Here is a 26,067-nt window from a genome sequence, read left to right on the forward strand (position 1 = left end):
GTGTGGTGGGCACAGGTGAGCTGGTCATGTGGTGGCTTGTTTTGTGTCTCATGATTGTTTGGCTGCTACTTCAGGAAAGAGAAACAATTAAGGGGCCTGAGTCAAGTTAATTAAAAGGCAAAATAAGTTAATAAGCAGCAAAAACTGGTCACTAATGAAGAAGATGGTTAGAATGAAAACCTGCAGCCACTGTGGCCCACCAGAACCGGAATTCGATGCTCGTGGTGTAGGTGAACATCTGCATCGTATGCATTTTCAGTAATTTATAGTGTGGATGAAGATACTTTTAGAAACCGTCTGAAAACACTAGTATGCACCATTTAAAATGTCATTTTTAAATGAAAACGTAGTATTGTGGACGTAGCCTGATAATGAGCTTGGTGCAACAGTGGTCTAGTCAAGAGACCCTTACTTTGCCCAGGTTTCAAAACACAGCTGCCTGTCTTTCCTTCAAAAAATATTTCAGATTTTTACTTACATAAAAATACAAGCTTAAAAAAAATATTTTTTTACTTTAAATAATCAAGTGCATCTGGCAGATGTTTTGGTAAATTTGCACAGTACAGTGTACACATGTCCTAAATATGGAAAAAATATCTTTTGGCTGCAATTTCTTCTTTTTGGTCACAAATCTGATTGAAGGATACAAAGCCAAAGTTTTTCAGCACATAAATTCTTTTAAGTTTATTCCTTTTAAGTGAAATTTAGTTTCTATCATGATATCTGAATAGCAATATATGATTAAATTTGGGCATGTTTTATGAGACATGTGAATTTTGAACTTGAGAATATCACATTTCTCATTCCTCAACAAAAATTATGCAACAAAAGCATAACACAAGAAGTGTTTTCATTAATTTTAATTGATGAGACATGGTGCTGAGCGGACTCTGCAAAATATTGGCACCTAGCACTGTAAGGAAAATGTCAAGTAGCTTGTCTGTATGTGCCTTTTTTAGAATGTAGGATTTTATAAAAGGGACATGTTGATATTCTGCAAAAATGCTAACCTGACAGTGTTACTGTTAAAAGTAAATGGGACACCTAGGACATTTTTCTAATACTAAGTGTGCCACCATTAGAGATGGCTGGATATAGACCACAGCAGTAACAAACGTTTGTAATGCACCATCTATTGGAATATATTTTGCAATTCATGTAGTAATAAAATGCATTATATTTTCTATTCCAATAGCTGGTGAATAACAAACATTTGTAGCAATAAAATGAATTACTATAAATGATTGTGATGCTCCACTTGAATGACAAATGCAATGGAAATGTCTGTTATATGTCATTTGGTATTAGATTCGTATAAGCAGTGCTAATGTTTGTGATACGCCATCTGTTGGAAGGACAAATGCAATGCATTTTATTACTACAAATGTCTGTGATGCACTATCTGTTGGAATGGAAGAGACATAGTAACCAGATAGACACACAGTCACTTGTCCTTTTATTAAGGTAGACACCTACCTTAAAATGCCTATTAGAAAGTGAGCACACTGTTGTAGAAAACCATATGGTGTGATTAATAAACATGAATGAACTCAAAGAAGGAATAGGAAGACCTATAAAATATCTTTTCTTTACGTTGTGAGCCATCAAGGTTCTCATCAATAAAATTTACAAATTGTTTTACACTAACAGATTTCATGTATTTCAGAATGAGATATTCTGCAAGTTAAATATATTTAGATCAGTATATTTAACTAAAATAATGTATTTATTTATTGTTTTTTTTTTTTGTTTGTTTTTATTTAAGACATACATTGACAGTAAATTATATACTCCAGATGTGACCCACTACCAGGTAAATTCATGTTATTCTTAAATTCATTTTGTATTTTTGTGACATAATGGAAGTTTAGTAATTTTTTAATTTTTTGGTATATGTCAAGGCAGAAGCTATTCCAGCTATAAGAGATAACAAAGCAGTTACAAATCCATTTAAAATCACAAACAAATGTGCTTGAATTATAGAATCTAGCAAGAGTACTTGAAAGGATTAAATCCACATGAGAACAGAACATGGAAAAATCAAACTCCATGCACAGTTTAGAAGGCTGAATCAAAAAGCTTTACAATTATTGCAAGAAGAACAGCTCATCTCAATACACTGATCATGACTTAAAGAGCAGATTACTCACATATACAACATATTTATAATTACAAATAACCAATTTATATAAGAATCAGTTGTTTATATAAAGCAGTAAGACCTGCTGATATTTGATCGTTTTGCAGGCAGAGGTGCTGCCTTTCATTCTCCATGGCCTGGGAGACAAGATTTTGTTTATTCTTAAGCAAGCAAAAAAGTTCTCAACAGTTTAATCTACCACCCTTCATTAGAACATTAGAACAATCTGGACAAGAACAGGCCATTCAGCCCAACAAAGCTCACCAGTCCTATCCATTTATTTCTTCCAAAATAACATCAAGTCGAGTTTGGAAAGTCCCTAAAGTCTTATTGTCTACCACACTACTTGGTAGCTTATTCCAAGTGTTTGTGGTTCTCTGTGTGAAGAAAAACTTCCTAATATTCGTGTGAAAATTACCCTTAACGAGTTTCCAACTGTGACACAGTGTTCTTAATGAACTCATTTTAAAACAAGTCTCGACCCACTGGACTAATTCCTTTCATAATTTTAAATACTTCAATCAGGTCACCTCTTAATCTTCTTTTGCTTAAACTGAAAAAGCTCAGCTCATTAATCTTTCTTCATAATTCATCCCCTTGAGCCCTGGAATCAGTCTAGTTGCTCTTGAGAGAAGTCGCAAAATTAACCAGCATGTTCAAGCAAATTCTAGTAAAAAACCTGATGTAAATCCATTAAGTAGTACTTTCATTCGCTAGAATAATAATTCATTACATTTATATAGCGCTTTTCTCAGTACTCAAAGCACTATCCACACAGGGAGGAACCGGGAAGCGAACCCACAATCTTCCACAGTCTCCTTACTGCAAAGCAGCAGCACTACCACTGCACCACCTGTGAGGCTATCTAAGCGGATGTAAGGTACACCCCGAGGCTGTCGTGTGAGTGATGAGGGCCCCAGCTCCCTTTCTGCTTGGTCCGCTGTGTCTGTCTCGGATTCGCACAAATAAATCGGTACAGCAAGCAAACTATAATACTTAGTGCAATGAAAGAGGTTGCAAAATCAACCGGAATTTTCAAGCAAATTATAGGGAAAAACCCAATCTAAATCCGTTAAGTAGTTCTCTCATTAAAGAGGACAGCCAAACATACAGACAGACAGACAGACAGACAGATGTTGAACAGCGTCAGATCTGGTGTAAATTTATGGTACTTGTCTGTCACGTTCACGTTCTCCCTCCCCCCATACCCCCTGATCTGACCCTAACAAACAGCATCAGTGTAAATTTACACCTAATCTGATGCTGTTTGTTTTCAAATAATATTGCATTAGTCCGATGATGATTTCTGGTTGGTATTATTCAGGTCATAAAATGATTTCTTCAAAATGTCACATATATCTGTCTCTTTCTTTTTTTGCCCGGTGCTGTGTTGACATCATGGACCAGAAAGCGTGAGCTTATTCAGTGTGAACAGGAACATGCGGGTGGTTGGCTGCTGTGTGCTACAAAATGCTTGACCTGGTGGCGATGAACGCACATGTACTGTGCAAGGCATGTACGGGGTCCACTGAGAAAAGAAGAGTGTTCTTTGCTCACCTTGTAGAGGAACTTTGCCATCGCTTCTTAAAAGAAAAGGTGATGGAAAAAGAAAAAGAGGATGCAACATCAACAAGCTTCTGTTCCAAGACCGCTGCTTCCCCCAGGAAAGCAAACTCAGTCAGTGTCAGGTGCCCCTTCAATGTAATAGGAACCACTGCATAGAGAGAAGTGTGTACATTGCAACAGGCACACATGTCATAAATGTGAGAAGGACAGTCCTTGGGTGTGTGAGAACTGTTAACATTTGAATTTGATAATAGCATATAGCGTGGAACTGACCTCTCCGTACTATTCTTTTCTTTGCATGTCCTGGAGTACAAAATAAAACTTCACCATGTACCAAAAAGTAGAGACTTGGCAAGATCGAAATAAAAAAACCAAAACGCGGTCACTGATAACAACTGCAAGAAGGCTTGCGAATGAATATGAATAATATGAATAACATTGCATTAGTGCCACAATGTTTTCCGAAATGTACTATACAGGTCATAAAATTAATTATTCCAAATATTATATATACTAATGTCTCTATTTTTTGTCAGGGCGGCTTTGACATCATGGACCATAAGGTGCCTACTAATTCAGCGTGAGCAGGAACACTCAATAAAACTGAATAGAAAAAATTCAAGTGACAATGACATACTAAAAAGGCATGACACATCAGCGTTAGTGTGTCAACTATTATCCCTCCAGATCAGAGACGTTCCAGTTCCATTTTCTCAAAACACCACTCACATCTATAGTTATTCCTAGTTTCAGATAAAAACTAACAGCGTCAGATCTGGGCCGGGGGTAGGTGTTGTATCATGATCGTGACTGAGAGAATAAAAGTAAAAAAAAAAGAAAAAAAAAAAACGCTAACTTTTACAAGTACTATAAATTTACACCGGCTGTTACAGACACAAATCAAATACCGGTATATGTTTTATTGTATAATATTAACAATAAGAGCAGCTTACTACTGAAAAGGGTAAATTTGTGAGGTAGCTGGTTTCGAATTCACAACCTCTTGATGATAAGTCTGCAGTTTTTACCACTGCACCACAGAAGCTGTTGTATCACACTTATACCTTTTGTGAAAGTGTTTATTTGATATTTGGAAATCAGCCTTCACACATTATACAATTCATGTCTGGATTTTGTCATTTATTACTAAAACATGAAAAATATTTCTGTTTTAATGATGTGTTTACATAGATTGTTGTAGACACGGAACACACATGAAATTCACCCCAGTCCCAAAGGTATCACGTCCAGGTGAGCTGAATGACATCCGGCCTGTCGCTCTGACGTCACATGTGATGAACACCATGGAGCGGCTGCTGCTTCACCACCTGAGGCCACATGTCCACCACACCCTCGACCCTCTGCAGTTCGCATACCAGGAGAAGGTGGGAGTGGAGGATGCCATCATCTATATGCTACACCGATCCCTCTCCCACTTGGACAGAGGCAGTGGTGCTGTAAGAATTATGTTTCTGGACTTCTCTAGCGCCTTCAACACCATCCAATCTCTGCTCCTTAGGGACAAGCTGACAGAAATGGAAGTAGATTCATACCTGGTGGCATGGATCATTGACTATCTTAAAGACAGACCTCAGTATGTGCGTCTCGGGAAATGCAGGTCTGACATTGTGGTCAGCAACACAGGAGCGCCGCAGGAGATTGTACTTTCTCCGGTCCTGTTCAGCCTATATACATTGGACTTCCAATACAACTTGGAGTCCTGCCACGTGCAAAAGATCGCTGACGACACTGCTATCGTGGGCTGCATCAGGAGTGGGCAGGAGGAGGAGTACAGGAACCTAATCAAGGACTTTGTTAAATGGTGCGACTCAAACCACCTACAACTGAACACCAGCAAAACCAAGGAGCTGGTGGTAGATTTTAGGAGGCCCAGGCCCCTCATGGACCCCATGATCATCAGAGGTGACTGTGTGCAGAGGGTGCAGACCTATAAATACCTGCCAATACTGATGCTCTGTGTAAGAAAGGACAGAGCCGACTATACTTCCTTAGAAGGCTGGCGCCCTTCAACATCTGCAATAAGATGCTGCAGATGTTCTACCAGATGGTTGTGGCGAGCGCCCTCTTCTATGAGGTGGTGTGCTGGGGAGGCAGCATAAAGAAGAGAGACGCCTCATGCCTGGACAAACTGGTGAGGAAGACAGACTCTATTGTAGGCATGGAGCTGGACAGTTTGACATCTGTGGCAGAGCGACGGGCGCTGAGCAGACTCCTGTCAATCATGGAGAATCCACTGCATCCACTAAACAGTGTCATCTCCAGACAGAGGAGCAGCTTCAGCGACAGACTGCTGTCACTGTCCTGCTCCACTGACAGACTGAGGAGATCGTTCCTCCCCCACACTATGCGACACTTCAGTTCCACCCAGGGGGGGAAACATTAACATTATACAAAGTTATTGTCTGTCTGTATACTGCATTGTTATCACTCTTTAATTTAATATTGTCTTTATCAGTATGCTGCTGCTGGAGTATGTGAATTTCCCCTTGGGATTAATAAAGTATCTATCTATCTATCTATCTATCTATCTATCTATCTATCTATCTATCTATCTATCTATCTGTCTGTCTGTCTGTCTGTCTGTCTGTCTGTCTGTCTGTCTGTCTGTCTGTCTGTCTGTCTGTCTGTCTGTCTGTCTGTCTGTCTATAGTGGGGGGTTGGTATAGCAGGCTGCTTGCTGCTTGTGCTTATCGACACATTTACAAGACAAAAGATGCTGATGGAGAGGTGCGAAGGGATTTAAGGTGGGCCGGGTTTACAAGTTTTTTCGTAGGCTTTGGTAATTCTAGTGTTAAACTGCTTTCTCTAAAATTTTACTTTGTAGGATGATGGGGCAGACTCACCATAAACTGCAGCCATGCGTTCATGGATGTCCTTTAGCCTTTTCCCTTTTTCTGTGAGAAATTTTATCACTGAACATTGCTCCATATCTAGCATTTTCTTACTTGATTCGCACAAGAACTCTCCTGACATCCTGTCTCTTGAAATGTTAGATTAGCACTGAGCCACAACTGTGCATGAGTAACTTTGAGACATGTCACAGGTACATGAGACTTGTTTCAACATGCTTGCTACTTTCCTTCATACTTAGGTAGGTAAATTATTGAACACCCCTCATGGTGTGCTTAAGGATTGTCAAGAAATTAAGAGATTTAGATTAAGATTACAGTATGCAAGCTTTCGAGGCAACTCAGGCCCCTTCTTCATGGGAGATGTAATACAGAAACTGGAGTTCCCTGTGTTTATATACACACTAGGACAAGAAACAACATTGGTAAATCTTTAAATGAGAAATCTTAAATATAAAAAGAGAAAATATCTAGTGAATGGCAGTTCTTTGGGCAAAAATGCCTTGTTGATGCCAGAAGTCAGAGGAGAATGGCCAGACTGGTTCAATTTGATAGAAAAGCAACAGTAAGTCAAATAACCACTTGTTAAAACCAAGGTATGCAGAAGAGCATCCCTGAACACACAACTCATCGAACCTTGAAGCAGATGGGCTACAGCAGCAGGAGACCACACTGGGTGCCTCTCGTCAGCAAAGAATTGGCAACTGAAGCTATACTTCTCACGGGCTACCAAAATTGGAAAATAGAAGATTAGAAAAGCATTGCCCGGTCTGATGAGTCTCAATTTCTGCTGCAACATTCAGATGGTATGGTCAGAATTTGACATCAACAACAAGAAAGCAGGGATTCATCCTGTGTTGTATCAACGGTTCAGGCTGGTGAATGTGGTGTAATGGTGTGGGGGATATTTTCTTGGCACACTTTGGGCCCCTTAGTACCAACTGAACATTATTTAAATGCCACAGACTACCTGAGTATTGGTGCTGACCATGTACTTCCCTTTATGATTGCAGTATTCACATCTTCTGATGGCTACTTCCAGCAGGATAATGTGCCATGTCAAAAACCTTAGATCATCTCAAACTGGTTTCTTGGACATGATAATGAGTTCATTGTACTCAAATGACCTCCACAGTCACCAGATCTCAATCTTGAGATGTGGTGAAATGGGAGGTTTGCATCATGAATGTGCAGCTGAGAAATCTGCAGCAAATGTGTGATGCTGTCATGTCAATATGGACCAAAATCCTTGAGGAATGTTTCCAACACCTTGTTGAATCTATGCCACGAAGAATTACAGCAGTTCTGAAGGTGAAAGGGGGTCCAACACAGTAGTCGCAAGGTGTACCTAATAAAGTGGCCAGTGAATGTATATACTATGCTTTGTCAGTAGAAATATTTCCTAATGTGTCCACTCTTAGTAGCATTAATAGGAGACTTGTTGAAGTACTGATTTTATATTAACAGCTAATGCACATCATTAACATACTAATTTTATAAGTTCACACTTTTTTACACTTGTTAACATTAAATATAATATGGTTTATATCATTCCTTTTTCCGTCTAATTTAATGTAATCTGAATTTACTGTAAATAATATATACTGTATATTTTAAAAAAGCAATAACCACAGCGCAGCAATGGGGTAGGAGCGTGTTCTGGATCTCAGAGTGCTTGCCTGTGAGTGCTGCTGCTTTTTTTTCTCTCTCATATATATTACAAGGCCACATTACAACTAGCGCCCCAAGTCACCCTGAAGATAGATCTGACCAAGACTGTTCCCATTTTATCAACACAACAAACAGGCTAGGAACTTCTGCTTTGATTTATCCGACTACAGCTTTTCCCTGAATTTTGTGCTTTGACAATTGTTTTACCTAGTGCATGTCCCAGACAAGGAGGGGCGAGCCTCAAAGGCTTTCATTGGGAAGGGGGGATTTTCATTTGTGGGAACCCCCATTAGGGTGGGGCTGTGGGTGAGCACTCTCCTGCTGACTCTGCTACTATCAGAACAATTAGGAATTTCTGTGGAGAAAACACAGTAATGTATACACTGGTGTTTCTTGGCAAATGTTCATGTGGAAAACGTGCAGCATGTCGCATTTTTAAACAAGATAGAAAATGTACACATGGCGTAACATTCAGGTGCATTTGGCTACAAAGTTAACTGGTATGAAAGTTTTTGTTTATTAAATATTATTATAACAATGACACATATCCAAAAATAACAGAACGCAATTACATGTATTAGTAGACTTCTTTTAAATATCTCATTTTAGCAGAACTTTACAATGTCATGTAGTTAAAAATGTAGCCTAAATAGGCATGTTGTTGCTGAATATTTTTCATACATAGCAGTTTAAAATTCAAGTGAGACACAAATGACATCAACTGATGTGTATCAGCGGTGGACAGTCTGTGACTAACTGTTGTTTAATTTTCGTAAACATAACATTTTTGAAAGTATACAAGTATACAAGTTTACAAGTAAAATAGACAAATTTTGCTGTTAAGCTAGCAAGACTATTGTTTAAGCAGCAATATCAAATTTTTCTTTATCTTTTCTTCTTCCAATTGACAATGTGTGCTGCTGTACTTACCCCAAGCTAGCTTCTCAGACTCAGACAAACAGTGCTCCTTTTAATTAAAGAACAAAGTAAAAAAAGTCTGAATTCATTAAAGTAGCTTTTCTTGCAGTTTGTCTAATTGCACAGGGCAACTCCTCCAATTCCTTTTTCTCAGGTTATTCCGACACTTCAGTGTAAAGGCTAATATTCTAATCTTCTCTCACACTTTGGTAAAGCATGCCTTGAGTTGCATTTGTTTACACTTAAGGAAGTTTGTGCAAAAAAAAAATTAAAAAAGATGCATGCTGGGTCAACTACCATAATACTGTGTGTAAAGGAGCACTACAACTAAATTTCCATAACGCTTAGAAGAGCAGGGGATGAAAATATCCGTTTTTGAGATCAGCCAATTTATCGATCACCGATCAAGTCTTTTGATTTCAAGTTAGCATCACAAGAGGATACAAAACCCTTTTTGTCGAATGTACTTTTGCTTTGAAAAGTTTTGTTTTTCTCTGTTTTTGACTTGTGCACGTATTTTTGACTTTAATTTTTGACTCTCGTTTCTGGTTTTAGTAATATTTCAGTAGAAATCCAGGTTTTGACTCTGTGTTCAGCTTTTTGTTTATGTCTTTTCTCCTGGTTACTCTAAAAATATTTTTTGCTAATCTTTCTAGTTTAACAGCATCTGTCTGACAAAATTGGCTTTTGCACATACAGGCTGTTAGGACTCAGGAGTCCCAAAAGTACAGAAGACTCAAAAATACTTTAAAACATTGCAATCTCAGCGGGGAAACACTGCCAAAAACCTGACTAGATACAAAAAAGGGACTTGAATGATCTTTATAAAATAAAAGTTTTTTAAAACAAAAATCTCTATAGTCCCAAAAAGGCTCCTATGAGTACAAAGTGAATTGCCTGAAAAGCCAAGGCAATCAACAGAAAAGAAAGAACAAATACAAAATCCAAAGGTGAAGTTGAAAAAGAGCACAGCTTCAAAAAATCCAGGAATTCACAAAGCAAAAGCAAAGTGTAAACTCAAGAAACACTCCACTCCCTAGTTCGTTCAAAATGAACCACCAGGAACTATGAAATACCCTCCAGTATATACTTGTGGAGGCCAGTTTCTGGACGTGAATGGCAGGTGGCCCTGTCCCTTGGGGAACCACCAACAAAACACATGGGACGTAATCAAATAAGCACAAGGAATAATATACATAATAAAAAAAGAAACATTAATACAAATAAATGATATAAGATTAGGCAAAACGGATAAGAAACACAACTTTGAGCCCCAGCCAGGGGAGAAATGCTGGCTGAAACATGACACATTCAGGTCTGAAATCTGTCACAATCATATCAGATTTGGATCACTTGTAAAATTAATTTGAGTTGCTACTTTTGGCTGTAGTGTGACCACAGCCATAAAAGACTCACTTCTTCAGAGAAGAGACTCTTTATGTTCAACAACATCCTCCTCAAACTTTGTTACATACAGATACATGCTAACTATGAGAATATGATTCTACTAATTTTGAACAAATAGCAAAGAATAATACACATTTGCCTGTCTTGTAAAGATGCGTCTCTCTCTGTTTCTCATTTACCAGAACTGTAATAAATCCATTATGTACTGCTTTATTATTGAGCTTGCTGTCCTGTCGTTTGAGACCCATGATGTACTGAAGTCTGAAATACTTTCGAGAACGACTAATAAGGGAATTCGAAGCCTGAAACTGGAGAAGCACTTGCGAAATATTCACAGAATAATGGTGAGGACCTGGTGAAACTAACTACTTTCATATTTCAAAAAATACATTTTCCACTTCTACTTTAAAGGTTATGTTAGCACTCAGATGTCATATTTAAATAAAAATGTAGTTTTTAAATTTACGCTGAAAGACAGCGTACTTTGCAGACTGAAATCAAAAGGTTTAAACTTGTATTGGGATCCAGATTAGGTTTTTATTTATTTTAATTTATTTTTATTTTCTGGTGATTCAGGAAGACAACTCGAAAGACTGCTACCATTGTGAAGTCTATAAGGAAGAACCTGCACTCGACTTCCTTAACATGCTATTAAAGTTCTTGCAGGAAAAAAATGAGAGGAACTGCAAATATTGAAGTTATGGGAGATAACACCATTTTCTGTAAGTGAATATAATAAATCTACATTATTATCACGTGAAGCTGCTAAGGATTCTACTATGATGGGGTATAAATGAATCAGCTACTGTGCATCTAAAGTGGCATGGAGACCACGATTGGATGAATGAAACTTTACAAGATTACAAGGTACTGTGTACAAGATACTGGCCTCCTCTTCATGTGAGTAAAGCTTAGGTCACATTATGTGACTTCTGGTCATGTGGTCTGGTAGACTTGCCAACCACACTTGTTGTTCTCGTCACTGAACCATGTCAATTTTAATGACTGAAAATCTCTGAGTATGTCTGACTTACTCACTGAATGTTGAGCAATGAGCCACAGTATTAGCTCTTTTTCTCTTTTTGTGACAGATGAACTTCTCTTCTGTTTGAGAGGTCCAAAACATCTGTATTTCCTATTCCTGGCCACTAAGTTATCTGCATTGTACTTCCAAATAAGCATTCATTGGTTGTCAGGTCTTGTCCATACAGAGCAGGCCCTATGATTAAAGCCAAAATAAAACCTGTTTGGTATGATCAATCAAGTTGCAGACTAATTGGAGTGAGTCACTGGGCATGCAACAGTAAGTGACCAACTTCAAGGAAGCATGCCACATAATGCCTGTGACTCACTAAGTCACTAAGGTTAAATAAATGAAGGCTGCAACTGAAAATTGCTGCAAAAGTTGTATAATGTGACATAGCTTTAAACAAAGAAAAGGAAGAGGAGTTGGTGAGAGAAGTCCTTGTACAATTACTTGGTACGGAGTCAGGGAGGCCAGGAAGCAGTCCTAGCTCCTTGCACCCACTAAGGTGGGGAGGCAAATGTGTTTTGTTATTGCTGGAAGGTCACAAGTTCCATGTATAGCTACCTATCATCTGTTGTCACATTCAGTTTTGAAAGAGAGTTAAAAACTTCAATTTGAAAATGCCCGCTAGGCAGCTGTAAACCTTTCAACATTTGGTCAGAGCCAAAACCTTAAAAAGCAGCAAAAAGTCAATTATATTGTCTTCTTCACTGAAGATGAAATCAAGAGGAAACACTAAAATGCAAGAAGAACCAGTTTATCTATCCAGTTATAACGTGCTTATCTGGTGCCGCGTCACAGGGAAATGGTTCAGAGTTTGCCAAGACAATCACTGCGGTGAGCCACAGCTGGAGTACATCAGTCTGAGAAACTGCTTTTTGAAGTATCTTGGATATACACAAATACGAGGCATTTTCTTTTCCTGATAATGTTTTCACTCACTTTTCCTTAACAATTAATCTTTATTGTTACATATCTCTAAGTGGGTGCTTTTTGTTGATAATATGTAAAATACAAGGTTAACCAATAAATAAGCTGCTACTGGACTGAACTCTTGGCCAGTGATTAAGGTGGAGTGGTGGGTCTTTGATTCAAGTACTCCAACATGGATGTCTGAGTGAATTTCAATTTTGTGCAGTATTTTCATAAGTATGTTTGATCCTAAATCGTTGCTAATGTAATGGTGACATTTTTGGGGGCAATTTATAGACGTGTACTCTACTGTTAGTATATTCTCCAGATTTCTTTCTAAAAATGTGCATATTAATAATGGACCACAAGTTTGGTTTCTCGGGGCAGGGCTACAGTCTACGACATACAGATTGGGACTGTTTTAAGTACAATTCGGTATTCAACATCTGTCAGCTAAAAAGTTTAAAGTGTGAGGGTAAGTCAATAATTATCTGTATTTGTACCAGAGGCAATAATCCATTGAAGGCTTTCTGCACAGTGTGCAGAGATTGTTTTACGACAATAGAATGTTTACAAATGGACTGAGAATTTCAAAACTGATCAGACAAGTGTTAATCACAAAGACTGAATGGGGTGTACGTCCACGTGCACTACCGACAACAGCATTGAGCAAGTCTATACCACGATTCTGTCAAACTGATGAAGTGTTTGGCCCCTTGTATACCTTTAATCCTTAAAAAGGGGAACACTGCTCTCTGCTCTTCTTTGGAGCAAACAGAGAGGCCATGTTTACTCAGAGAAAATAACAAGAGAAACTGACTGATCAAAGCTGAAACTTTGCAACTATGACCATAGACCCACCATGTTGCCATATGTGACTGGGGAAAGATTTACAACCAATCCTAAGAAAATGATCACAAATGTGCTAGTTAACTATTGACTTACGCTTGTGTGAGCGCTGAAGTCGAACAAACAACAGGATAAACACCAATTTAAAATAAAAGCAGTTTCTTTAATATTTATTCTTGGTGAGAGATTGTGAGACTGCCCCCCCAGCTCAGCTAACTGATTTGAGTTTTGGGCAGACTGGAAAAAGAAAAAACTGATTCACCCTTTTATCACCTATCTTGTTCATTAGCCAAAGAGAGACCAGAAAAAAACATAACCGTTCATTTTGAGGTCCTACATAAATTAGGGTTACATCTTAAATTTATGACATACAGGAGTACAGAAAAACTAAGCAGTACCAGGCGCCTACATTATATAAAGAATGTGCCCGTCTCAGTACAAACCCATTTTAAGCAGTTTTCTTTAAGTTCATTGCATTAGTTATAAAGAGATTACATTCTTATAACTTTAATATCTTCATTAGATTATATTTGTTTGATTAGTTTAATAATCCTTATTTATTAATTCATAAATGACAATTTTTATCTTATAATTTTAAGCAAGAGTGAAGAAAATGATCACATTGATAATATCACAGGGTGTTCTGTTAATATCAAGAGGTTAGCACTTTCACATAGAAGAATTAAATCAGTCTCATATTCTGTGCATACAGTAAACATAATTCCTTTCCTACCTAAATGCAGATCAAATCATATAGAAGTATAAAATCATATAGTTCTCTGCAGTATGATGAATACAAAATACAGTCATTGGTATTTTGTGAGTTAAATACTTATAATCATCTGCGGTGGGCTAGCACCCTGCCTGGGGTCTGCTTCCTGCCTTGTGCCCTGTGTTGGCTGGGATTGGCTCCAAGAGACCCCCGCAACCATGCAGTTAGGATATAGCAGGTTGGATAAAGGATGGATAGATGGATACCTATAATCATTACAGTTAATAATGTTTTTTCTGCTTTCTCACTTGTATCACATGCACAGAGGCAAAAGAGTGTAGCTTTTTCTTTGATCACACGTTAAGGAAAACAAGTGTACTTAATGTTATTTGTATGAATTCAGGCTGCAAGACTAGAGTACATCTGGTAAGATTTACTTTAAACGGTTTTGTCTTGTTTGTTTCTGTCAATATACAATCTTCTCAGTCACATTATGTACAAAGCATGCCATGAGTCTCACTGCAGCCATGTCAGCTTGTACAGTACATTGTTTGGCAGTACTCTTTGTTTATTTAAGGAAAACTATCATAAATCACAATTTGTTTTGCCTTTTGTTCAGTTAAAATTCTTTCCTGATTTCTTCATTTCTTCACTCCTTGCATAATTAATGACTCATAAGCTGAATTGTTTTTTAGTTTTCTAAACTGGCAAAACCTGTCTGAGTTCTGATTTGGACCCCACGAACAGAAGCATTTTTTCCACAAAAAGGTTTTACCTCTGAGCTCAACAATAGTTTTATCTGACAAGCCATATGGGTTGCAAAAACAAAAAAGTGCCATATTCAAAGTAAATTCTTCTCCTTTAATAAATGGTTTCCTGTATATAAACAAATCCCTGGAGCCTGTGGTGATCATATTATGTTATGTGACTGATGGAAATTTTAAAATGAAATGAACCAATAATAGTGTTTGTGACTTATTTTTATGTGATTTTTTTTAAGGAAAATGAAAATTGACCAGCAATGTGCACTACATATAATAGCTTACTACTCAATGACTCATAAAATGTTGATATTATTGAGGGCAATAGGATAACAGTGTGGACACAGCAACAACATTTATTTATATAGCACATTTTCATGCAAATGGTGTAGCTCAAAGTGCTTTACAAGATGAAGAAAGAAATGTTTAAATAAAACAAAAATAAAATTAGACAATACTAAGTAACAAAGAATAAAGTAAGGTCAGGTGGCCAGGAGGACAGAAAAAGCAAAAAACAACTACAGATGGGCCAGGGAAAAAAAACAAAATCTGAAAATCTGCAGGGAATGCCCAATGGGCATTCTACCTAACATAAATGATCTAAATCAGTCCTTATGGCTTTCAGGCTTCATGTGAAAGAATTTGATGATGATGGTCATGTGGACATCTGGGGTACTGCCTTCAGTCGATCATTGTAGGGACTGCATGATGCCTTGATCAGTGGTGGTAGTGCAGAGCACAACCTCAGAAAACCGGAGAAAGTAAGGATTAGTACGGATTGTGAAGCCTTGATGAACATTATAATTCAATGCACATATAGCTTAACAGGGATACAATGAAATGTAGCTATGAGAAAGCCATGTTAAAATTATAGGTTTTTAGCAGTTTTTTAAAATGCTCCACCATATTACCCTGGCAAATTTCTACTGGCAAACTGTTCCAAATTTTAGGTGCATAACAGAAAAAGGCTGCCTCACTACTTCTTTTAAGTTTAAGTCTTGGAATCATAAGCAGACACGCATTTAAGGATCTAAAGGTTACAACTTGCAGTGTAAGTGACAGGCATTCCAAAACATAAGATGGAGCGAGATTATGTAAGGCTTTGTAAGCCATTTTCTTTTTCTAGCTAAGATTCTGGCAGCTGCATTTTGCACTAGTTGCGACCGATTGATGCCTTTCTTGGTTAGACCTGAAAGGAGTGCATTACAGTAATCTTGTCAACTAAAAACACAATTAATTTTATCCATTTGTTCATTTTCAGAATTTGTCTGTTCTGTTAATGGGTCATGGGGGGGCAGGGCCCATCCTGGCAGTTCAACATGCAAGGCAATACACAACCTTGAATGAGATGGTTTTCTCATTTCTGTATCGGATTTCTGTAAATGAGGTAAGACTTAAAAAGAAAACGCACGAAAAATCCAAACGGGTACTGAGACACGGAGACCAGCTTCCCCAAAGAGGTGGGATTAGTGTTTGTTGTTGTGCAAGTGTTCACTCTGAGGATGTCAGATTTGCGATTAAGAAGTCTGGCCCGGTAAAGTGTAAAGTGTCAGTCGTTGAAGGGGTTTTCCTAAATATATGAATTTTCATGATATTACAATACGATGACTTTTAAAAGTAGATTTATTTTCGTGCACATAAAATCCGTTGCTGGGGAGATGCCACACATACAATAATCAGCTACAAGCCAGTACGGATTAAAATACTTGGCTGGGGAACTGCACGGTACTTGCTGGAGAGACACCACAAGCACGATTATCAACTGCATGCCACACATTAGATCAGTTGCTGGGGAGAATCTACTGATTGCCCACTGTTGTGACAGAAAATTAAACGTATATTACGATATCAAAGCCAGTATTACTGTCAGAGAAAATTACACGCATTTTACGGAAATACAAACCAGTATTACTGCGAGAGAAAATTAAAGGCACACAATACAGTGACGCATATTACAGCCACATACAAGCCAGTATTACTGTAACAGAAAATATTACGGACGTACAAGCCTATATTACTGTGACTATATACTAACAACATGCCACGCAAAAAAGAAGAAAAAGAAAATGAGTGTCAGAAAAACGCTAAAAGAGAAAGACTCAGATGTGCAAATAGATCTATAGAAGAAAAGGAAAATGAGCGTAAAAAAAAAATTATCAAAGAGAATGCACTACTGTTCTAGCACCTGTTAATGTAACGGGCTTAATGTCTAATAATAGATATAAAAGCCTGGATGTATATCATTTTAAAAGTATTACTGAAGATTAGAAGCAGTGTCAAAAAGGGTGTTATCCTGGGTGACTGCTGTGGTGTGAAATTTTGTATATAAGTTGTGTAAGATGACACTATATAGCGCCCGACCCAACACAGATTGAACGCAGGAGGGACATGTAAAATAAATAAACTTTATTTTTCTTCCCCTGTGGGTGCACGTCTTCCCCGTGTCCCACAGGCAATACACAGTCCCAACCACAACACACAATGAAACACTAAAGCACTTCTCTTTCCTCTCAGCACCACCACTCCTCCTCAGCAAGCTTTGTCCTCCTCCCACCCGACTCTGGCCGCTGAGTGGTGGTCGCTGGCTCCTTTTATAGTTCACCCAGAAGTGGTCCAGGTGCTTGATTACCGAGTTCCGGCTGCACTTCCAGGTGTGATGAATATGCTGGCCACACGGGCTCAGGAGTCCCAAACACAGCACCCCCTGGTGATGCCTGCAGGACCAAACAGGGCTGCACCCAACTCCAATTCCCAGGGAGCCCTGTGGGAAACCGAGGCACTGCTCCACCCCAGGGGGGCGGCCATCTAGCGTCCAGGGGGAGGTATTGCAGTGTCCAGGGCTGCTCCCCTGAATATAGTGTGCAGGGGCGTCCCAGCTGGGCATTGACACCAACCGCCTGCCACAGTTGATAAATATTTTCTATGTCTTTATTTGTAGGTCAGACAAAGTGAATATAATATTAGTGTTTCAGGAGTAATGTTTTATTTCATTTATGAGAACAGCAATGCTTTCCTACCTAACCAACCCCCTGAGTCTTTAGGACTAATTCAGGATGTGAATTTTTTTGGTAGGGTTGGTGGAGGTGCCTAAAACCAGTTTGGCAAAGGGGGATTTTCTGCAGGACATTCTTAATAAGCAAACCCTCATATGAAGGCCATAAACCTACAGTAGCTGGCAAGCTTCAGCTCAGCAAATGGTCTTGGGGCAGGTGTGGAAAGGCATGTGCACCCATCTATCTGAAGTATGGCTGTTTGGTATTAGTTTTGAATCAGAGGCCATTCTGAATGTTTTCACAACATTCTATAGGTGTAAGGATTTGGACAAAGGATCTATAAACTTGATCTCTTTACCCCTCCCTCTCTCTCTCTCATACACACCATGGTCATGTAGAGAACACAATGAGGAACACAACTTGGCAGCCATATTGAGACAGGCATACGGCCTGTCCTGAAGAATACTGAATAGAAATGAAGACTTAACTAGAGACATTTAAGTACCTACAAATCTTTGTGCCACCTGAAACTATACATCTAGTGGTTATCAGGTTGTATGGTTGCCAATATTCACCCAAAATTTGCTTATTGTTATTATTTTATGAATATTATTAATACTACATTATTTAAAGTTTTACTCTATGTAATTGCCTGAGGTTATAGATGTAGAAGGGAAGGTGGGGAGAAGATATAAAGTACATTACCTTATATAAACAGTGGAAAGTCGATGGGATTTGAAGCATTTTGATAAAGTTTACACAATAAAGAATACAAAAGGGGTGTGGTGGACAGCCATGGCACTTACTCAGCCCGTGAATAAACACAGGATAGTACCTCCCTCGGGCTGCTAGAAGGCAGTCCCCCTGGGTTGCAGCAGCACCACGGTTTCCCACAGGGCTTCATGGGAATTGGATCTCTGTGACTCAGCCCTGTTGGGTGGTGTGGGTGCTGCCAGGGGGTGCAGTGGGAACTGGGGAGCCCTACTTAGTTCATGCCTTCATTCTGAGAGTCAGAGTCGGGAGGCAGTGGGCTACACTCTTGGAGGAGAGAGAACTTAAAAGGCTGTATATTGGCTATAAGTTTAATTGTATTGACCTGTTTGGATTAAAAATCCTTACATTTGCACCTGGAGTTGTGTTGGGTCATGCCTGTCTGGGGTTTGGGAGCTTAATGGTTCTCCCTACTGTTCACAGGGGAAAGTAGAGTAATATAGAACTCTACCAAGACAAAACAAATGCTAAAATCATTTTACAAACTGATAATAGTGTGAAATCAGTGCCAATAGAAACTCAACCATTTCATAGACTGGCAAACTTGCAGCTTCATGTTCAAAGAGGGACTAAGACCACAAAAATGGGCAATTAACAGAGAGTTGTCTGAAATGCAATTTCCAAAGGAAAAAAAAATGTTTATCTTGACAGAATCTTACACAGTATGGTAGGTGTTGTTTTCACATTTATGTTCCATCTTGCCACTGTTACTTTTGTAAGACTGGAGAAGGAGTACTTTTTGACTTAAACAGGCAGAATTCTGCATGTTCACTCATCATTGTTCTGGAGAAGAAAGTTAGAAATAGAAACTGAATATAAATACCTAGAAACGTCCTAAATAATAATCATCTTATTTGGAATATTGATATACAAATATATATTCGGTGAATTCAGCATTGATTTAAACTATCCCCTGAGTGCCTCAGTTTTTAAAGACCACTGGCACATGTCAATCTTGAAAAAAACCCATAGGATGAAATAACAATATACCATATCTTCAATTCAATTTAATATTTAAGAAAAATCTTAATGCAAAAGCTGGTATCGTGACATTCAGCACTTCTTATTTAATTTTACAAAACCTCTTCTGAATGTTAAGCAAAATTTCTAGCGTTCTTTCATAAGCGTTACTACATTAACTCCACCCACGTTTCTTGGAGGTGATAAGCATGAGGAAAAAAACTGAGTGAGGATCCGAAGAGGAAGAGTTTAAAATGGATAGGAGTAACTCAGCTATTTACAGACTGTTAGGATTTACCTGGGAGGATAGTTGAAACAATACAACATCTAAAGTTAAAACATATCCCTGCATATGAAGAGACCCTCTAGGCAAGTGCTCACCTGAAATTTTCTCTTCCCCTCCCCAGCAGAACAACTTCCTGCCAAGCAAAATTTTATAAAATGTTTGCTGTTCCGTTGCATTACGTACCAGAAGATAAGCAGCAGGGGGGCGGAAAAAAACAGCTGCAGTGACTTACTGTATTGCAAAACACATTTCATCCTACTTAATGTATGCCTTAAATGTACTTGTATTGACCAGGTATTCACACCCGAAAAGACACACATACCTCAGTGCAAGACACATGACAGCCCGCATGGAGTTTGCTAAAAGACACCTGAAGGACTCTGAGATGGTGAGAAATAAGATTCTCTGGTCTGATGAGACCAAGATAGAACTTTTTGGCCTTAATTCTAAGCGGTATGTGTGGAGACAACCAGGCACTGCTCATCACTTGTCCAATACAGTCCCCACAGTGAAGCATGGCGGTGGTAGCATCATACTGTGGGGGTGTTTTTCAGCTGCAGGGACAGGACGACTGGTTGCAATCGAGGGAAAGATGAATGCGGCCAAGTACAGGGATATCTTGGACAAAAACCTTCTCCAGAGTGCTAAGGACCTCAGACTGGGCCGAAGGTTTACCTTCCAACAAGACAATGACCCTAAGCACACAGCTAAAATAACGAAGGAGTGACTTCACAACAACTCTGTGACTGTTCTTGAATGACCCAGCCAGAGCCCTGACTTAAACCCAATTGAGCATCTCTGGAGAGACCTAAAAATGGCTGTCCACCAACGTTTACCATCCAACCTGACAGAACTGGAGAGGATCTGCAAGGAGGAATGGCAGAGGATCCCCAAATCCAGGTGTGAAAAACTTGTTGCATCTTTTCCAAGAAGACTCATGGCTGTATTAGCTCAAAAGGGTGCTTCTACTAAATACTGAGCAAAGGGTCTGAATACTTAGGACCATGTGATATTTCAGTTTTTCTTTTTTAATAAATCTCCAACAATTTCAAAAATTCTTTTTTTTGTCTGTCAATATGGGGTGCTGTGTGTACATTAATGAGGAAAAAAATTAATTTAAATGATTTTAGCAAATGGCTGCAATATAACAAAGAGTGAAAAATTGAAGGGGGTCTGAATACTTTCCGTACCCACTGTATATATACAGTATATATATATATTTATTTATTTATTTATTTATTTATTTATTTATATATATATATATATATATATATATATATATATATATTTGCAGTTGGAGATCCACAAAGGGAGAAAAAACGAATCACGTATCATAAAATAGTTTTATTCCTGAGCTTTCAACCCCTATCAGGGGTCTTCATCAGAGGATAATGCTTAGACTTACAAGAATCAAAGGCAATATATAGCAACACATTCAATGGGGTGGGGTGTTTGGAGGTGACTAAGTCAGTATGATCGGGGGGGGGGGGGGGTTGTATAGTTTAATTATTGTGTACATGTCCTTCTTAAGTTGGCATATGCTGGATTTATGTCCAAGTGTCTGTTGATGGCGTTTTCATCTGATAGCCAAGACTCGGCCAACTCTCTGGCACTTTTAGTACTGGCCTTAAATTTTACTTTTACGTTGTCCCAGTTGAATGTGTGTCCTGTCGATTTAGTATGTGCATATATCAAAGATAGTGCGTCCTTTCTTCTGACGGCGTTGCGATGTTCCTGTACACGTGTTGAGATTCTTTTTGACGTTTGTCCTATGTATACCGCTGAGCAAGAATTGCATGTAATACTATAAACTGCGTTGCTGACCTTTGGCCTTTAAGATGTTTTAAGAACATATTGAAATATGTCAAATATCCCCTTTTGAGTCAAAATAGTCACAAAATCAGTTTAAGTCCATATCGCCCATCCCTAAGCTGAACATCTTTTATGACTTACAATAGTGCGGTATGGTGGCCTAGTCATTGGCTGTGTTTTTCAAGACAAATTTGATTACCTGGTGATTCCAAATTTGCCTTCTGTAAATGTAAGCATGGCTTTGTGATAGACTGGCACTTTGTCTAGAACTATTTTTTTATCTTGTGTCAAGTATTTCCAAGGTAGTTTTGAACCCTCCATTAGCCAGAATTGGGTTTGAGAACATATAGAGGTACTAGCTGTGTATTATCGATTGCCAGTCTATATATTTTGTGCTATAGCTAATGATAAAGGGGGATCTATAAGTGTAGGTTTCCTTTCGTTATGTCTTTATCTATTTCTGAGCTGAGACAGAGTGCACAAGTCCTTTCTCTTTGCTTTATAAGGAGTTTGGACACCCATTCACAGATCTATATAGTACTGTGGATGAGTCAGCAACTCCGTCAGAGAAAATAAAAATGTTTAAACCTCAGTTTGAAGTCATTGTGATCTCTGCTAGGGGATCTTGACCAGCTCATATAAGGCAGAATTGTGATATTTTACAAGGACTGCACTTCAACTTTTTAACATGCCCAGTGTTCTGTTTTACATATCTTTTCTACAGCACAGTTTGTAGTGAATGTGTGGTTGTTTTGGCATAAACAAAGATTTGCTGTATTGGTATCATATAATGTAGTGTGATAATATTTTCACATAACTCCAACATAGTAAAATTGTGTTTGTTTTTTTTAAAAAAAACCTTGTCTTGAAATACGTTAAAATACATAACACCATAAAACAGGCAACAAAACAAAGTAACAGAAAAATAGCTAGAGGTGCTCTGAGTAATTTAAACTTGTTGAAAGCAGAAATAAGACAGCTAAATAAATTTCAGCAAGTGCCAAGTACAATTACTCACCTTGCAAATCAGCCGAAACATTCTTACTTAGTTTAACCTGAAGTTAGGTGAATGTTGATAAAAATGTTTCATTGTTTAAAACTATCCAGTCATAGTCTCTCTTATGGAAATGTAAAAGTCAACAGCAACTCAATAGTGTGGATTTCCTGAACAGAGAATAAGATTAGAATTGAATGCTATAATCATATTTTAAAAGAAGATTTTTGTTTACCAACCTTGTATTTTATTCTACTGCAGAATTAATTCATTTATATCTTTAATATTATATTTTTAATTGATGTTTAGGTTGATTTCCACCAACAAAGAGAGTGGGTTCTGGTAAGGTGGTCACCTCATGTCTGGAACTGTCAGCAGGTGGGCAACACTTTGTTCAGCACAGCCGGGTAAGCCTGCTTGGATGACTTTCAAAATCTTTTAAACCTTTAGTGTCTAATACAGCAAGAAGCAATATTTCTAATAGCTAAGCTTGCTCTGTTTATGGAGTGAATAATATCAAAACAAATGTTTATTGTGTATTGTCTTCCTGGTGCACAGAAAGGGGATACCCCAGGGTGTGTGAATGACCTCCAGGCGGGAGTTTGGGTGGGTCCAGTTGCTATTGTTTTACGGTGAAAAAAAATTACAAGTAGGGGTTTTCTGTAATTTCTGAAAGGCAGGTTTTAAGAGTTAAATGAAAATCTCAAGTACAAAAAACATCGTAGTACTCTCTCCATTTCTGCCTATGGTATACTGTATTCTATAAAAGGCTTAGTATCATGTAGGGTGAAGTCTGTTTAGCATTAAGGCAGTTGAGATCTGTTAAAGTAAGCTCACTCCTTGAAATCATTTTGTTTTTTAACATATGTAAACATATAAAGATTTGATATTCATTTAAACAATATGTACAGATACAGATGATGCAATAATAATGTAACAATGCAACATTTACATTTTGTAGTCCATTGTATCATTTCAATAAACATAAATGCAAATATTGCATGTGGAAAAAGTATTTCATCCCTCCATTTATCACAATATCAAATACTTAAAATTAGAATTGGATGCAAATGATAAGAACATAATTAGAGAGGATCTTGGCTGACCCTATCTTATTTAAACCTCAGATATCTGATTTGGCTTCTCTTTGTTGTTTAATTGTGTGTTGTCACCATGCTGACATTGACAGAGCTCTCTGGGGATTTCAGAAAGAAGGTTATAGATGCCTAGATGTCTGGGAAGGAATTTAAAAACATCTCCAAACCATTCAATCAATCATTTTACTGTCTAGAAGATCATCTGCAAGTGCAGAAGATGTAAAAACAACTGACAAATTGTTCAGGCCAGACCATCCCGGTAAGTTCAGCCCGAGGGCAGCATGCAAGATTTTTAAATGAGTCTCTAAAAATCACAGAATTTATCATGGTCGCTGTTGCCACTGTTGAAGTCTCAGTGCTTGAATCAACCATTAGAAGGAGGCTGTACAAGTTAGATTGATATGGGAGGTGTATTAGCAGGAAAAATTTGCTGTCCAGAAGGAACATCAGGGAAAGGCTAAAGCTTGTCCAAGAATACCTTGGCAAAGACCAGGATGTCTGAAACTATGTCCTCTGGGTAAACAAAGCAAATACAGTGTATTTGGCCACAGTACCAGAGCTATGTTTGTTAAAAACAAAGCATGGTATTTTACCAGAAGAACCTGATATCAGCTATAAAGCCTGGTCTTGGAAATGTTATGGTTTAGTGTTGCTTTGCTGCATTGGGTCCAAGGAAACTCACCACCATTAAATCCAGAATGAATTCTTAATTGTATCCAGGGGTTGTTTGATGATAATACTGTATAAGATCATCTGTCAGAAGATTGAAACTCACCAAAAAGTGGACCTTACAACTTGACAGTGATCCCAAACATACCAGTAAATCCACCAAGGAACTGGCCGAAAAGAGAGAAATGGAGGGTTCTGGAATGGCCAAGTAAAAGCCTGGATCTAATTCTTATTGGGATGCTGTGGGGGGATTTGAAATGGGCTTTGCATGCAAGAAAACCTTGAAACATCACACAGGTGAAAGAATTCTGCATGGAGGCGTATAAAACACTTTCTTCCAGTTGATGTCAGAGACTGGTAGACAGTTATAGGAAATGATAACTGGAGGGGACAATACCAGCTACTAGAGCCATTGTGGGAGCTCACTTTTTTCCACAAACAAAAATGGCATATCTGTTTATTCTTTGTTGAATAAATGATTGCAAGGTCAAATATAATTTTTTTTTCCATTTACACCACCTATATTTAGAGATATGGTTTAAATGAAGGTCAAATCTTGCAATGTCCATTTGTTAAAAAAAGAAAAAACATTTCATGGGGTGTACTTACTTTTTCATATGACTGTATAATGGTGGGCTGGGCGACAAATGGAAGGGGCACTGAAGTACTGGAAAGGCACAGATACAGGACAGTTAAGAACTGTCAGCTAGGGAATGAAAGAGTCAGGAGTGTAGAACAGTGTTTTTAACCAGTGTGCCACAGCACAGTGATGTGCCATGAGAGATATCCAGGGGTGCCGTGGAAATAATAGTGTAGTGCACTTGGATCTGAAGCAGAGAGGGACAACCTCCGCAGGTGGTCAAGACTGTTCTGAGGTGGATAGGTGTACCTGGAGAAGCTGGCATAAAAGCAGCTCTGAGATCACAATGTTGCAGACACAGCACATAAAGCACTTCAGATGTGTCTTCAGGCTGCTAGAGTCCATCTGTCCCAGGTGTGTGGTCACCAGTGAGCCTCACAGCGCTGGTGTATAGTGGGCATACAAGTTGGGGTGGACAAAGGGACATGTTAGCTGGGATTTGAGACCAAAGTGCTCACTAAGTGTTGTGCCTGTGAAAGCTGCTTTTTGTACTGGCTTCTGTGGTAGTTCCGCTCCTTCAGGCAGTTGAGCACATGTATGAGATCTAATGAGTTCGTGGTTAGTAAAATAGCGGTGTGCCTTGGGATGTTTTTGGTTACATTAAGTGTGCCACCACAAAGAAAAGGTTGGGAAACACTGGCTTAGGACAAGCTAGTTCATATATGGTGTTAGACTGTAATATTAATTAATATATGTACTCATAAACAAAAACCTGACAATAAAATAAAAAGAATATAAATATTCATAATAAACAAATTGTCTTAATACAGATAGTTTTAGAAGGAAAGTATCTCATGGTGCCAATCAACACAGTTATCAAAATATGATGAGTTTATTTAAAGCAAAACATCCAAGGAAATTGCTAAGTCATAAGGTACACACAACACAAGGGAAATTGATTGTTTCCCTGAATCTTCCTTCTGTTCTGACTTGGCAGAAGTCAGGGAAATTTTTTTAATTAAAGGTGTCAGAAGATGAATTAAGGTCAAAAATATGTCCAAGGGTCAATACC

At 38.3% G+C, this 26,067-nt stretch overlaps 1 long non-coding RNA gene across 1 annotated transcript in view; it reads left to right on the plus strand.

The window, feature by feature from the left end:
* The window catches only part of LOC114648407 (uncharacterized), a 102,620-nt gene extending 98,584 nt beyond the window's left edge, over positions 1-4,036 (plus strand). Inside the window, exons 3-4 of the long non-coding RNA XR_007933513.1 lie at positions 1,766-1,813; positions 3,548-4,036. This is a non-coding gene — a long non-coding RNA (uncharacterized LOC114648407). The remainder of the gene's footprint in view (positions 1-1,765; positions 1,814-3,547) is intronic.
* Positions 4,037-26,067: the final 22,031 nt, after the last annotated feature.

This window comes from Erpetoichthys calabaricus, chromosome 1, assembly GCF_900747795.2.
Source record: "Erpetoichthys calabaricus chromosome 1, fErpCal1.3, whole genome shotgun sequence".
Lineage (NCBI taxonomy): Eukaryota > Metazoa > Chordata > Cladistia > Polypteriformes > Polypteridae > Erpetoichthys > Erpetoichthys calabaricus.